Raw genomic sequence first — 15,557 nt, 5'->3', positions numbered from 1 at the left:
GGAGGGAGGGAGGGAGGAAAAATGACAATGGTGCTTCCTTTCCTATGCCACCCATTTCATCTAGCTATATTGCAAGTGCTCCATTAGAAAGGAGTTTAAATGTGTCTGGCAAGGTCCGGTGCACTATTCTTTTGATAAAAATTAGATGTTGTGAGTTTTACTGAAAAATTATTTAATCATAATTTAAATATTAATAATACAAATAGTAATAATAATATATGATAAGTCATTATTGAGAACATTTGTAAGTGAAGATGTCTTTCAATTCTAGCCTCAGTGGTGTAGGAGATTGATTCTTACTAAGGTTACATCTGCTAATAAAGCACCTACAATGAACCCACAGAAGTGTCCGGGCACAGCAGCTCCCCAAGTGCAGAGCGGGGCTCCGTTCAGCTGTGGGAGGGCACCCTGACTTCCCAGCTGTCCAAAACATGAGCGGCTGTCCTCATACTGTGGCTGAGCTAGTGCTGCACTCTGTTACAGCAGCATGCTAATTATCAGCTGCTAATGTAAAATGGGAGCATTTACCCAATTCTTTGAAACTGCTCTGTACAATGAGAGTCTCCTCTGGAGGCACGTGCTGCTGGTCCTGCTGCACCTGACATATGGGGTTGTCATTCTCGTGCTTAGCTAGCATTGATCTTTTCAGCATTGTTAATGATTACTGTGTGTCTCTACTTACATTCCTGTCTTATGTCTAAAAGAGAGCCTGCAAAATCCATATCTGGTACTAATACAAGAGTGGCATTTAGTATTCTACTTTTCATCATGAAAATCAAGAAGAGCTTGTTACTGTGCTTTGCATGGACAAGCTCTGTTACTCTGTGCTGCTCACTCTTAGATCAAATGAAAAGATACGGTTGCTGTTGACCTCATTTAAAAGCCCTCTAGAGGAAAAGTCTGAAAAAGTTGATATGGTTTGGCATGATTATTCATTATGCATGGGAAGTGCATTGCTTTATTTTCATTAATTTTACATAGAAATTAGATACAGAGCAACATGCTTTTCTAATTTTTGAGAGCTTCACAAACCTTATGTTATGTTCTACACACAGAGCCACTTATAGACAGGCAAATCCAAAAGCAGCCTGTATTCCCCAGCTCATCAATCCACATTTTAAGAGGGTGGGATGGTCCTTGCATAAAGGCATTCCGCTCCTTCTGGCTTACTGTTTTGTCTGAAGACTGCTTCTGCAGCATGACTGGCATTGGTGAAACAATGCAGATGTGCTAGAGATATTCCTGTGGCATACTGTTGAAAATGTTAACTAATCATCGGTATGTAGATATAGCTACTGAAATACACAAGCAAAGCACAGAAGTCTAGCTCCCACTGTGCTGGACTGGAACTGTTGTTCACAAAAAATGCGTCAGTGAAAAGCCAACATATCAAATTTAGGATGATTTTTGGTGATTAGATGGAAGAGTGGAATATCATTTATTTTTGAAGCGTGTTCTTCTTTCCTGAGAGCATGCAACAAAACCTCAGAGAAACGTTGGGGAACTCTGTGTGAAAGTGATGATTACTAGTACTAGTGAGAACATGAACATCATGATTTGCATAATCCCATATGGAAGAGAATAATACAAAATACAGCATAATCCCATGAAGACAATTGATATTAAAGACATTCAATATACTTGCACTCAATCTCAAACCCACTCCCGACAACCTTTGTTGCAAAGCTGTGTATGTTTCACATACCCGAAAGCCTACGAAGACCTGAAGAGGCCGTGCACTCACCTCTTCTGCTCTGCTTCCTTTCCATCCTCTATAGCATCCAGTCTCTCTGACCCCGAAGCCCATTGTTCCAAACCCTACAAATGCCCCTGTGAATCAAATCTTCCAGTTTCTAAACTTTCAGGTTGTTTCTTCTATAGCACAAATTACATGAGCTACAATTCTAGCAATCACAAAATTAATCCTTTTGCCCCTGAAAGCTTTGCTAAGGTATAGTGGTTTGGCTACAAAATTAGGAGCCAGAAACTTCCTTGTCATTCCGAAACCATTGCCACTTCTTTCATCCAAAGTAAGCAAGCCCTTAAAGCTGTTTGTGGTGGTGGTTATATGTGATGTGATGATAATACCTTTCGCCTTTGAGAAGTGTGATAAAAATTGCTTAAAATCTCAAGTGACCTAGAAGTATTAAATGTTATTATCTAAGTATGACTATTCCTGGCTATGAGTTTGTTCTGTGCGTGGAAAGACAAATATCTGGTTATCTGTGGTATTCTTTTCAGTGGGCTAACAAACATGCTAACACCAAATTAAAGGTAATTAATCACTTCGGTACTTTAGTTACTAAAGATAGACATTCTGTCCTCACTTACCCCTGTGCAGTGCCGTTGACTGTTTCATGATTTACTTGGAGCTTGAATTAGGTTAAAATTGGTCCAAAAACGTTCATTTTTATTGTAATTTGGGTTTTCACATGAATTTAAATTTTGTTCCACACCTCTGACTTGGAATATCTCATAGGAATTCCATACAGGGACCCAGAAAACTGAACGTTTTATGAGGAATGCCTGTAGCACATTATGCTTAGCAGTTATTCACAGTATTGTATAACCAAAGTTATGCCAGAAAAAGGGGCAATAACTGGTGCTTCAGATATTTACTACTTAACTACGGGAGATGGTAAGAGTAACCTTAATTGTGTATGCAAGCTAAAAAAAGTAACGTTTTCATCATTTGAAGACAATAATTCTGTATTTTCTATGCTCTCTGGTCCTCAGAATGAGGTTTTACCCTGCTGCTGTGGGATTCACTTGCTGATGGATCAGTTGTCCATGATGGCATTGCAGTGAAAGGCAGAGGAGGAGAAACCTTTCCCTGGCCCTGGCACCCTGCCCTCCTGCATCCTCAGTGGTTCTGGAAGATGCTCTTTTTCCTTCTGAGTTAATCCAGCCCTGAGCTGGATTAACAATGGCGTGTTTCTTTGTTGAAGTGCGAGCTTAGAATGGATGGCCATGTGGGTATTGCCAGCTGGGAGTCCTGCCCTAAGTACCTTCACTTGACACACATACACAGTCTCTTGGCTGCCTGAGACCCCCGCCCATCTGTTTGGATGGCATTGTGCCCAGTTCCCTGCTCACTGGCCATTTTCTGTAAGGCACTGCTGCCAAATAGCGGTTGGTTCAGATGGACAGCTGACATAGCATTACTGCTGCTCTTCTGCTAGCAAGTCTTACTTTTCTAGTAAACAGAAGCCTGTGTTACGGGTTTGTTTGATCCTGCTCTACTTTCAATGTTGCATAAGCAAAATCTTAATCCAATTGAAACTGTGGTAGCCTTTACCAACAATATGATTGGAAAGCAATTGAAATATGATTTCTCTGCACTGGAGGAGAGTTGCAGGAGAACAAATGGATCTGCCAGCTGGCACCGAGTCCAGCACTTTGCCATGTAAGTGCTTTATGGGTGACAGAGGAGGCCTGGATGTACAGAGCACTTCAGGACAGCTGGTGAAGCAAGGAAGAGCTCGGTCTCACTGTGGTGAGGGCAGCAAAGTTCAGGATGTAGTTTTACTCCATGCTTTCTTTTCTGCGCAGTCCACGGTGCTCTTTCTCCCCAAAAGTAAAGGCACCTAACTCCTCAGCCACCTCATGCCCAGCTGGTTTATGCTTTTTAAAGGGCTCACATCCCAACTCATGGATGTGTACTCATACACCTCCATATACAAGATTTTTCTGCGGCTGGCAGAAATAAAACTGAACTTGTAGCCTGAGAGATTTTGAACTCCAAGCAAGTTTCTGGTTCTAGAGACCTGATACTGGGAGTTAAGAAACTGTGAAGGTTCACCTCATGCTGCCTGCCTCCTGTTAGGAATGTTTCAGATTTTCAGAAATGAATTTTTATTTGGAATTTCTAGAGTGTGGATAATTACAAATGCTAATTTGTTCTGTGAAAGATAAATGGTGAAATCCTCTCACGGCTGAAATACCAGTGCCAGTTAATTGCAGTAAGAAGTCTTCTAAGTATCAGCTACCAGATTCCATTTGTACAGGACAGGACCACACGAAGTGAAGACTGGGCCCCGTGTGTTGCAGTGGGAACAGGAGTGAGCCAAAGGCCAGGCTGTCTCCTTTATTGCCTCTGCTGTTGTGCTATTTAATGACCCTTACCAAGTCACTCAACTTCTCTGTGTCTTGATTTACTTTTGGTATTAAGTAACTAATTAATTCTGATTCGGAAGCAAGGCTTCTACCCTGATCTTGCTGTGGAATTCAGTTGCTAATGGATTAAAAGTAATGGTTTGCAGACTTCATAGGAAATCCTTCATTTAGCCAAATGTATTTTACCTTTTGGGGAAAGTGCTTACCAGCTGATTTACTGAAGTAAAAACAGTGCTCAGAAATAAAGCGAGAACAGAGTGACAGAGATCACACATCCTGTATTGTCATCTGTTTTCCCATTCCATATTCAAACACAATCACGGTATTTTAGAAGCTTTACAACAAAGAGCATGGAAAAAAGTGCAAGGGATTTGTTCCTTGTTCTGTCTGTGATAGCTTTCACAACTTCCCTCATGCCTGAAAGTGAAAAACAGAGCTTTTTTTCAGCTAGTTAACGTGGCTGTAGCTGTATGTGTGTTTATGCCGTATAAACAATGATCCTTGAGGTTCCTTCCAACCCAAACCATTCTTTGACTCTGTGATATACAATATACGGTTTATTAAAAAGAAAGGCTTCGTATATGCACATAGTTAGATATTAACTTCTTGTGATTTCATTGTTATTTGACTGTTCTATAGCCAGTATCATATAGAAGCCTGAAGACAGACATCTCCTTCAGTAAGATGAGCAAATGGCAGCCTCAGCTCCTGCTGGAAATATAGGTCAGTTTGTGCTTCAGAATGTGGTGCCCTTGTGCACAGCCCTGGGTCCCACAGTCTCTGCAAGTTGCTGGAGCAGTGATTTCTTAGCCTCCTCTTCAGTTTATTGCTTATCTGCTCCCATAACTGCATGGTGCATTAGAACTGCACGTGGAATATTTTTCTTCATTCAGATGGCTGACAAAGGTGTTTCTGCTTTGGAGACTTGCAATTTTACCGGTTACAAAGGATGTGTTTGCTTGTTTGTTCTTATTTCTTTTTTTTTCCCATAGACTGTTCTCATAGTACCAGTTTAAAAATTACTTTTATGTTTTGAAGCTCTCTGAGGTTAATGCAAATAGAGAATGAACTACAAGGATGGTGCAGAACATGTAGAGGCAAGAAAGAGTGAGGACTTTTCACTGCTCAGATATGAGAAGCTTTAGGAGTAAACATAAGAAAATTCATAGAACTTTCATGCTACTTTCTTGAAGGAGGTGGCTAGCATGTACATAAATTGGTATATCTGTTTTTGCTTTACTATCAGGAATTTAGCTGATATATGTTGTATTATACTAGCTATTACTTCTTCTTTTGAAGCACCTGGTTGACTTCCCATCACTGCAAAATTTCCCATTTACTCTTACTCCTCGTCCCTTTAATTATTTTTTTTTAAAAGTCCATTAGGTGTTCATTCAGTCAGTGCAGGCAGTGTTTCTCCTTTCTTCATCTCTTCCTCTGTGCAACTGCTCAAAAGTAGCCTTGAGTTTTTGTCTTTGCAATGAAGAGCCAAGCTGTGAGCAGAGATTTGGCGACAGTTCCCCCTTCTGCTCCCTCAGTGGCCATCTGATGAACAAGTGCTTATTCTACCAATATTGTTGTATGTGCATATAAACACATACACACACACTTTTAAAAAACACAGTTGTATGCTGTTTGTAAAGAAGCTCCCCTTAAGGGATGCTTGCCTTAAGTATGCAGGATTCAGAGTGTGTCTCCTGAAGGGCAAGGTAGCAGCAAGTCTTCCACTCTGGGTCACAGCTGGATGCTACACACATGGCTCAGTCTGCTGAGGGAGAGAGTGAGAATGTTTAAAAATAAGTACATTACACTTTTCCAAAAGGAGAAGTGAGCACAGTGTGCAACTGCAGAAATATTACAGCATTCTCTGACTTCCACACTTGAGAGAGAATCAAATTAACCATTTATACTACATCACAATGTACATGCTTATGAATTGGAGTGCTTCAAAATCTACCGTTACACAATTAATACAACTTCTGCATTCCCCCCCTAACACTGTTGCTACCTCTGAAATACAGGCATGTGCAGCTTCCAACACAATCTGACAGTCTGCAAGGAAAGAGGACAGTTGTTGAGGAGGCAGGATGAGTTGTTGATGAGGCAGGAGCTCAGAGATGAGTAAGTTAAAGAGGAGTCTGTGATTCAAAATAATCTGAGATAACAGCTGAAAGTGTAGATCCACTGTGATGATGTATTCACTAAAGAGATTTAGCAGATAACGCCCAGCATTATCACAGTATGTGTATGTACACAAATGTTTCCTGCCCCAAAGTCCCAACTTTTGCATGATGCTAATATGCCACAACTTTGCAATGCATTGAGTGCTCTGTAGCCGCGATCTCATTTTAGATTTCCTTGCTGGCATCTGGGAACTTGAAGGGATGGGCAATTCATGGCAGGGTGAGGGGGATGGCTGGGCAAACCAAACAAGCTGGGTCAGTCCCCTTTGATGGGCCCCCTTTTAAAAGGTTACACAAAAGAACTGTTTTGTTTGAGTGAATTGCCTGCTACTTTGTGAAAATCATATAGAAATCTGTCCCAGATCAATGCTCTTGAGGCTGCAGGAGGGGGGGGAAAAAAAACACACACACACACAAAAAACCAACATAAAAGATAGATCAGAAGCTATATTTTAGCAAAAATGTCTCTTAAGTGCTGTTGTCTGACACTATGAACTCCAATCAATGTGTCAGTATTTTGGAATTTGAAAGGAAATAGGGATCAGACCTGACAATCCAGAGCTGAAATTTGATGCTCTGGTCTTTTTGATAAACTGACAGGCAGTGAAAATTGCACACGTCTGCAGGGAATCTGGAGAAAAGAGAGACAGTTTTGTAGAAAGTCTGCTTACGATTCACAAAGGCATGCATTTTATCAAAATGGATTGCTTTTGCAACGTGTGGCAGGTTGCCTTCCTCTCTGAATGGAAGCTTTTGCAGCTTGTAAACTGGTGGGGTTCACACACCTCTACAATATGGCATGACTGCTCTTGGCACACGATTCTATTGCTCTCTCATTCTTGCAAGTGAATTGATAAAAACAAATAATCAAAAAGGAATTAGAAACTTTAGCCCCAAAGTTTCCCCCCTCCCAGTGTATGTTTAAATTCAACAACATGGTTTTTAAAAATAGTTCTTGCCAATAGTTTAAACAACTGAAAGAATTCTTCAAGCTTTGTCTTCCTCATCATCAAATCCAGTGCAGTTATGTAATGCTTTCTACTTGAGACTCTCAAACCATACTGCACTTGTTCAGCCTTAAAATGCCTTGTTCCTGCAAATGAATGCTGTTACAGCCACACTGCAGACTGCAGGGCCAGGCACAGCAGGACCCCCTATCCCAGCATGGCATTCCAGGCATTTCACACAGTTTACCACTTTTAAAATACTGGAACCCAGTCCTGAATCCTGCATAGTGTGCTTTGTGTGAGGGAACAAAGGAGTTGTCTTGTGGGACAGGCTTACTCATCCATCGAGTCCCATATATGCTCTGAGTGCAGCTGAGGCTCCCAAGTGCTTTTGCCCACTCAGTGGTGGTTTATTATGGTTGATTAATTTCTGGGATTTATCTCTGATTTACTTTAGTCCTCCAAAAAGAAGAATTAAAATCTCTTTTGAAATTTGCTTTGTTTTCTTTTTCTCTTCCTTCCTCCCTCCTTCCCTCCCCCACACCCCCCACCCCCCCCAAATACTAACTATTATAACTCAATTTTGTTTTCAGATATAGAAGAGTTTCAGTGGATGGAAGCGGCATGCAATGGAAGTGGAGCCTCTGCACTGATAGAATATTTGAGCTTTGAACATATCTCTTTTCAGCATGTTTCGTTTTCAAAGATTTCTATGTCTGTTGATTTTATAGCCTTTACAGAGTTCACAAAATTGTAGCCTAAAAATGGCACTGTATCATTTTAGCTTCTGTCTACAGTCATATAAGAGAGTAAATACCATCACTTTCATCGTTAGATGATCAGTCTTAAATGCTTTTTTATATAAGGAAAGTTCTTCAAGTTTAATCCTTTGTTTCCCTGTGTTCCTGGAGCCGTTGGTAATATCAAAGAGAACTGTAGGCTGAAAGCATTCATAAAACGTGAAGAGATGGCGAGACGCACTAGAAAGTTTGGCTTCGTGGATTTATTAGCCTCCTCTGCAATGAGTGTGCTGTGTCTCTCAGAGCTGGTTGTACAACAGTGGGGACAGACAGCAGAGCAGCTGCAGAGGGGTTCCAAGGAAAGGGGACAGCAAAACACAGAGAGCGTGGGGTCCTTGAAAAGCTCCAGACTGTCTCAGCCATCCAGACCTCGGTCAGTGAAGCTGAAGTCATTATGTTTCTTATTTGTGTATCTCAAAATACAAAAATCTCTCTTGATTTCTTCATCACTGAGAAAATGCCTTAACTGATCTCTGCGCCTTTGGTAGAAGAGGGAAAAAATAACTGCCTTCCCTTAAATGAAGTTACTGTGCTGTGTGACAATGGGGGAGTGCATCCAGTCCCATGCTGCTGCTGCTTCATCATCCATTACTCCGGCTGCTCATAACAGCAGCCAAAGATAAGTGTGTCTGACCATCCTGGCTTCTAGAAATTCTTGTCTACCTCAATGTCTGTGGTTCCCCTACATAAATCAAATGCAGTTGTGTCTGAAATAATTTTCTGCCAAGGCTAATACAGCTGTTTCATTCTTGTATCGGGCAGTAAGAGGGGTATGATTGCTTATGCAGCTGGGAACCTCGTGCTTACAGGTTTCACTCTGCCTCCAGCATTGTAGAGCAAAATCTAAACAGCATGTTATGCTCTATACAGACCACTTATGTGGAAGAATCAATAATGGAAGAGGAAGCATTGTGCATCAGATGGAGAGGAGTGTCATTTGGCTTCTTTGGCACTATTGCATTGCATACTGATGTTTCACTGGAGATAAAATACACCTACATGTATTGTATGCAAGGAAAGATCACTACTACTATTACTACTTAACCACAGGAGTGAAAGTTTGTTTGGCTTAGTGTCTGCCTCTTAATGTAAATTTTCACCTTGGGGAATGGCTGCCCATTAAATATATAACCCAGAATATATTAAGCATGGTAGGTCCTGTTCAAACAGGCAGCACGTGTAAATTTTTAGCTTCTTAGTGAAGGATAAAGGATTAGCAGCTTTCAGTTTTCTTTTTACAGACAGATTTGTTAAAAAGGAGAGACATTGTTATGTGGTTATTGATTTTCCAACATGCTTGGAAACCACCCATCATTTGGCTTGTTCTAATTGGTTTGTTTGGTTTTGCTTAATCCTTAACGAGCATGCATCCACAGCTGAATATTTGTTTTTAAATAAATAACTTCCATGCATGTCTGTTGCACCCATCTTTTGGAGAAGGTTTGACCCAGAGTGTATGTGTGTTCTGATCACCATACTAACGTGCTTTTGCTTCAGTTTTGGCCAATTTGACAAGTGAAAAATAGATGTCTGCCATGTGACAAGCTGCTGTATATAAATTCTCTTAGCATTTGCTCCTGATAGAGAGAGAAAGAGAAGAGGTGAGGGCTAGGGAGGGAGTGAGGAAGAAAGGGAGAGTTCAAGGAGGCAGAGAGAGAAGAATGGAAAAATGAGCAAGACAAAAAGTGAGCACCAACAGCGGCTGGCAGCAGGTGCTAGCTGACCAGTCAGCACTCCGGCTGTAGATGTCATATAACCCTGCAGACGTGTACTACCATTTCAAATTAATAAGTAAAAGCAGGGAGGAGGCACACCTGTGGTGCCATGTCCCAGTATGTAGTCACATTGACCCGAGACTGGCTGCACAAACATACTGATACTTTGCAGAAGAACATAATAATAGATTTTAAATATAAAATTCCCAGCTAACTTCCTGGGGACTGAGCGCAGTCTGCAGCATGCTCTATTTTCTGCAGTATAGGCTGCTTTGTTAGTCACGTAACTGAGAGAGGCAATGTGTATTTAATTCCTAAATCACCCACTGTTCATATTTCTGATGCATGTTTGCCTTCTGTCATCAGTGTTTGCTGTGGAAGCAGTTAGCTGTCCTTCACACAGCATCAAGACGATTTTCTCATTCTCTCCATTCCTTCTGGCAGATGTTTTGCACCTACGGAGAACTGATCTTGTGAGTGTTTGAGAACCTTTATCCAAGCAGAGGAAGTCCTAGTTCTGCCTGGCAGGAGACAGAAGGGACATCGATGTACTCCACACCACCCGCCTGAACACTTCCCTCTTGCAGAACTGACTATTTTAATCTGCTATCAAAGTATTTGTTCAAAATTAACCAGGATTCCAATAAAATTGGGACTACGTAGTTAAAGATATCTTTGTTAAAATCTTGCACAAACATTAAAAACCATTTATTTGACAGCAGACAAACAGAAAAGATCTTTTGACTGTGTCTGTCCAAAGAAGCACGTTAAAGGTCAGTCCCCTGTCAGAATGCAACATAACAGCACAGAGGGTGAGGATAATTTGTGAGCTGAGCTTCAACACTGTCTCTGTGATTGCCAGCATCTGTTGTGGTTTCCAGACTTGTCCAATGAGATTTGCTAATACAGTCGTGTGTTTCATGCCATGCTGCTGAATGCAAATATATGGAGCATGTTACATCCAATATAGCTCACCCTCAGGGAAAGTCTTATTGCCACACTTCCCCTTATACAGCCCAAGATGTATTGTCAAGATAACAGGGATATAGATGAAGTTGAAATGAAGTTGAATCAGAGCTTGGATACTGATTTGCATCAGTAAATATGAACTCAGACTGCAAAACAGAGAGCTGGATTTCACAAAATTCTGCTCTATTCAGGTCAGGACTGAGATTAAGACCTTAAAATAACAAAGGGATGTTCAGCACTGATGTAGAGACGATGTTCTCCCTGTTTGCTCACTTTATGAATTTCTGACCCTTCTTGGGTGGAAGAGTTCTGTCTACAGTGTGCCTTCAAATAGTCTGCATCCCCAAAATCAAAAAGATCATAACACTGACAGGTAGCATTTGGAATAAGAAAGAAGTTTAAAAAATCTGCAACAACACTGTTTTCTGGCTAATAAGTGATGCAGGCAAGTGAAGTTTCTGGAGGACTAAACTCTAGCTTTGTGACTCATGCCTTTATTCTTGATTTGAACTAACCTAGTTAACAGCATCATTCTCAAGATGGAGAAATGGAAATGGAAGTACCAATGATGTAGCCAATGATGGTTCCTAAGAATTCATATTCAAGATAAGAATGTGCTCTGTTGTGAATTTCTCAAAGGAAAAATCAGTCATTGAGAATCATCCTCTAACCATCCAAATTCATTTAACATCTTCTTAGATACTATCATGATAGGTGTGATAGATGACAGACAGAGAACCTCTCTCTACTCTTGCAGTCACTTTGGTACTGTTCTAGATTTTTTTTGCTTTTTTCTTAATCAAGGTGTGTTCTAATGAGCTGAAAGTAGAAACTGACAGGAACCAGGTATCTGTATAAAACTGAGACCTCTCTTTGGAGAAATCCTGGGTTTTACCATTATCAAAAAGCCTAACCAAAGGCCGTCTACAGAGATCATCGTGCATGACCATAACATATTTTCATATTATAGTTTTTGCATAAAATGTACCTCTTCTATAATATGTTAACATGATCCCTCAGTAACTGAGGTACTATCACATTCTTTAACAGAGCTGGACTGAGTTGTTTATGGGACAGAAATAATTTCTTACCATGCTGACGTTTTCAGAAGAGCTTATGTAAGCATAAAACGCGTTACTAAGAGTAACATTTTGTTGGTTCATGATGATTCTATAAGGATCAGACAACACACCTGCAACCAAGCTAGCTGCTGCTGCTGCTGTTTCCAGAGCACTGTGCAGCCCAGCCCACCGTGAGCCGCGGCCCTGCACTGAATGCAAGTAGAGTGCCTGGGACATGACCTCCTCACTGGTGCCCTTACCCTTTGTATCCACCTCACTGACCTCCCATCGACGGTTTTATAAATAAATCTTCGCTTGAGTACTTAACAGATGACTTTCTTTGAGAGCCTGCCCCAAAGTGCTGGTGAGCTGGGAGCTGCAGGCGCTGCAGCGTGGGGCTGGCCTTCTTGAGGGACAGATGAGCTGGCAAAATGAAGGCTCCTTGCCCCTTCCCTCCGGATGATTTACCTACAAAAGACCAAAGCCAAATCCTATTTATAGTCAATAGCTGCAATTCTAACACTTAAATCTGAATTAAAACAGTAGGGGGTGAAAATGATTGGACTAAACGCAGGTGAGCCAGGCCACTGGAGAACTGTGCTGAGGGAAAGCCGAGCAAATCAATACGTGCCATGGGATAATGCAGTGCCTGAAACGGTGTGATAATGGCAGCAGCGAAAGCTCCTATCGATGCAGCAGGAAATGCTTTTTGCTCCACTGATGTCTGCTGTTCAATTTCAGAAAATACGGCAAGTTCTTTTTCGTTATTAAAAGTCAGCTGGAAGGTTTCTGTGTAGCAGGTACACGTGTTCACAGAGTGCTGGGGCAGTCATTTGCACTACAGCGCACTCGTCCCACGTACACATGCAGGAAGGGCAAGGGGCTGTTTAACAATTGTGCCTTACTTATGAAGGAAATGGGGAAACAACGATCTAATCCATTCGGTCTTCACAGTGAAATTTACTCTAGAATGTAAAAAGCATTTTAACCTATTTGAATAATGGCTGTGATTATAGCACTCTAATATGGTGCGTTCTGTACTCCGCAACATGTTATGAATAGCGTGCTGGGTGTTTTTTTAGTATATGTAAATTACACAGAAGCACAAAGGATGCATCTCTGAACTGTTTTTGTCGAGCTGATTACAGGTCTTACTGCCGTAGGAGGAGGCTGAAACAGCTCTGTGGAGAGGCATTGATTGATTAATAAAGAGTGCAGCAGCAACAGACATAACATTGAGGTTATAGATTTTCCATACTTTATCTTCAGGGCTTGTAAAGATACAGTGGTGATCAGATGATGAGGTTTTCTTTCACCTTGCAGTAGCAGGCAACAAATCACGGCATTCTGCAATGCCACAAAGCAGCTTTCTGCAGAGCATCAAGTAAAAGGAAACTCCTCCACAATCACGACTTTGCAGTCAGACATTGTCCTTTTCCTTCCAGTCTCCTTTAGTGAGGGATGCTTCCAGCAATAATTTAAAGTAAAGTCCCAAATTTAGAAACAAAGTGGGAACTGTACATTCAAACACTTAGGGATTCTATTTTTATTAAACTGAAAATGTGAGTGGAAAGTCACATGTGGAGCATGCGTGCATTTTTTTCCTGCTGATAGATAGAGAAGATTTGCTGAAAAAACCTGCATTGAGATTCCAAATTAACCAATATGCCGTCCTGGAGCTAAAATCAGTTTGTTTGTATGAGACAACAGCTCTGCACCTGATTAACAGAGAGGTGCAGCTGGTGGTCTGTGCAGGTGCTTTTGCATGGAACTTCACTTCTGGGTGGGAAAGCTCCGTGTCCCAGCTGCGGGGCACCAACCTGGCACTGCTGGAGGGAATGCAGATTTCTATTCATCAGATGTTGTTCTGATGTGCGCCTGTAGCAAATACATAGAAACAGATAAAGGAGTGCCACAGCCTGTGCCACAGCACTGCTCTCATGGAGCACATGTGGTACTGGAGGTTCTCAGCCCAAGGGTGTCCGAAGCTGCTTGTGGTTTACTTTAATAAGAGCTCAAGATTAAGTTATTTTGCAGCTGCTGTGAAATTTGCCGGTCTTTCTATGGTTTTACACCCATTTTTAATAATATTTTCTCTTCCACTTGGCAATTGGAAAGACCTATACATATGGGAAGTGGAGTGTACTCAAATTGATAAAGACTTAATACAAGTGGAGGAATTTGTTTTATGGAAGACCTTATTAATAAGAGTTGCTCGATGATTTTAAGGCAGCCGTCTGTTGTTCAGATTGACAACAGGCCTTACACGTTTGCATTATTTCTGTTCTAATTCAAAACAACACACTTTTTCCCATTTGCAGTATTAAGAAGCAGAGCAGTGTGCGTGGAGTTCTTCACTAAAGCAGTCTTTTTCATGTTTGCAGGTACATGATTTTTAGAGATTATTAAAGACAAAATGATTTTTAAGAAAGAAACTGCTTCGATGGCAAGAATCTCCTGGAGGATAATTCCTTTCAAGCTGCAATTTAAATTACCTGCAGTACTCCTTCGTTCCTAAAACCCCAGCGAGATTTTACTCTGAAATATTTAACACTTGGTTTTTTTAGTTCTAGACATGACTTTGCTTTTGTTTTGAGTGATCCGGATGCATACGTACCTTTACATGGGAAAGAAATGCAAACACATATACACATATACACGGACTTGTGTCCCTCAGCTCTTTTTTCAGGATAGATGCTGCAATAGGAAAGCACGAGATCACATCCCTCTGCTCTGCGTTCCTCTGAGGTGTGAGCAGAGCCCTGAGGAACAGTCTCCAGAGCTCAGCACAGTGCTTACAGAAGCCCCACATTCAGCACTGCTCCTGGTCTCTGTGAAAGTTGTCACTGAGAAACGCCTCACAATCAGAACATCACTGCTAATGATAGTTTCAGTTTTCAGCATGTGTTACAGAAACCCCTTTTGTTCCTCCGGCAGCCCACACAGTGATACGGCACTTCATGATTCCAGTTTGATGTGAATTTCATTAGAAATTTTACACTCATAGAATCACTTGGAAAAGACCTCCAACATCATCCAGTCCAAACGTCCACCTCCCATCAATATTTCCCACTAAACCATTGTCCCTCAGTACAACATCTACACGTTTCTTGGGCACCTCCAGTGACTGTGACTTCCCCTCTCCCTGGGCAGACTGCTCCAGCACCTGACCACTCTTTCCGAGAATACATTTTTCCTAATATCCAACCTGAAGTTCCACTGGCACAACTTGAGGCCATTCCCTCTCATCCCACTAGTCCTCAAAAGGGTCCGGTTCTTCTGTAGTTGCAAACTGGAATTGCTCTGCTGCAGCAAGTGGAAATGCCACAGCTGTAGCGTGAGAGAATTTTAGCATAAGGGAGTTTCAACGAGTGCTTGTAGTATACATTCTGACCAGGAGTACATGCCGAGAAGACTGCTCAACTCCGTGCAGGCAGCAGGGTGAGTGGTGGCAGCCCCAGCTCCATACTGCTCAGGTACATGCATCGGCATGCAGGTGCTGGGGCTGTTCAGTGGAAAGAAACTAGCTGGATTTAGGATCTCCTAGGCATCAGAAGCATCAAAGCCATGCAATTATAAATAAATAAACCACGCAGTCTATTTAACTATCTTTGTGATAAAAAAATGTAAGCAAACGTAGGCATAATGCATTCCAGATTTTGCATCAATTTCAGCAGCAGTGTTGTATCAGCAGAGAAAATCCTTTTCTATTGACTCAACAAGAAAACGTGTGAATTCTAAGAGCCATTGCTTGCCAATACATCCC

This window comes from Meleagris gallopavo, chromosome 9, assembly GCF_000146605.3.
Source record: "Meleagris gallopavo isolate NT-WF06-2002-E0010 breed Aviagen turkey brand Nicholas breeding stock chromosome 9, Turkey_5.1, whole genome shotgun sequence".
NCBI lineage: Eukaryota > Metazoa > Chordata > Aves > Galliformes > Phasianidae > Meleagris > Meleagris gallopavo.
The sequence above is the reverse complement of the archived record's forward strand: the minus strand, read 5'-3'. Positions refer to the sequence as shown.